The sequence below is a fragment of the Sciurus carolinensis genome, chromosome 7 (assembly GCF_902686445.1).
Source record: "Sciurus carolinensis chromosome 7, mSciCar1.2, whole genome shotgun sequence".
NCBI classification, from domain to species: domain Eukaryota; kingdom Metazoa; phylum Chordata; class Mammalia; order Rodentia; family Sciuridae; genus Sciurus; species Sciurus carolinensis.
In genome coordinates this window covers 20,976,564-20,977,853 of record NC_062219.1, presented here as the reverse complement: position 1 = coordinate 20,977,853, position 1,290 = coordinate 20,976,564, and the positions used below count along the sequence as shown (strand labels likewise).

The window sequence follows — 1,290 nt, the reverse complement described above, 5'->3', positions numbered from 1 at the left end:
TATCATTTCTGGCTGAACTGTGGGAAAGCAGAAATACAGGATGGCAGGAGTGAGGTTCCCTGAATTATTGCCCAAGGAAAAAACTTCCATGAACTGGGAACACTACCTTGTAGGATGTACTGATGGCAGCAGTATCACATCAATGCATACCTCCTGCACATGCCACATATATATACACAGACACCACAGGTCACTCACAGTCACACACACATAAAACACACACTTGCTTACAGTCCATTGGGAGCCTCGGGGACGCCTGTTCCAGTCTTGCACCAGAAGGTCCCACAATCACCAACCACTCTGGACCATGGAGGAGGTAGTCACAGTTAGGAGGGCATGTTCTTCATTAGCAGAGACCAAGGTTCTAGTTGTTGGGAATTTATACAAAATGCTTTGCTCTCTTGGGTCTTCTTTCTTTTCAAGGGTCAGGGTAGTCATGGGTGAGAAGGTGAAATAGAAGGAGGTGACTGAGTGTAAAACTGGAGTGGACAAGTGAATGATTACAAAGAAGGAGAAGTGAGGCAATTTTCAGGAGATGACTAGCAGATGGTTGAACTCAGAGAGGTGTGGTATTGCCAATACCCTGTTTTGTAATCATTCAATTTGACTGGTCTACTTCCCAATATAAGAAGTCACTTAAATCACACATTAGGGACAAGTAAGTTGCTTTAATAAGAAGCTTATTCCATGCACTATGGATCCTCCTCATAGGTCTCTTTCCTCAGGCTCTGTCCAAGTGGCAAAGGGGAGCATAAGTCCCTTTCCCATGATGGACAGTCTCTTTCCACAATGTTGGAAAAGAAACTGGGCCTTGAGTCTGCACCTACATCTTCCTGCAACTTCTCAGAGTCTTGTGGACAGTGACTGAGGGGACAAACCATGTAGGAAACAAAGTAAAAGAAAAAAAAATAGGCTTATTCCTAGAGGAAATTAAAGCTATTGATTATAGCATCTCAGAGTCCTTGTAAGCAACCATCAACTTGCTATATATAGCTTCATGAAAGATTAAACAGAAGGTGACTAGGGCCAAGAATAAGTACTCGCTCTTTACTCATTATGGAATTTATTATTTTCTAAAAAAGTGTTTTCCAATTTCCATCTTTAATATTTAATTTTTTAACCTCATTATTTTTGTAAGTTTAAATAAATATTTTAAGTGTACCCTCTGCTTTGTCCTCTTAGAATTCTCAGCAGATGGCCCTGGTATATTAATAAGGTTTCTTGAGAATATCAGACATGAACTTTTTAAAATCATGACTCCTCCAAAATTATCTGTACTCCCCCTTTTCT

At 40.4% G+C, this 1,290-nt stretch overlaps 1 non-coding gene across 1 annotated transcript; it reads left to right on the top strand.

The window, feature by feature from the left end:
* Positions 1-689: 689 nt before the first annotated feature.
* LOC124989816 (small nucleolar RNA SNORA73 family) lies at positions 690-894 on the top strand. Its single transcript, XR_007109634.1, has one exon. It is a non-coding gene; the product is annotated as a small nucleolar RNA SNORA73 family (small nucleolar RNA).
* Positions 895-1,290: the final 396 nt, after the last annotated feature.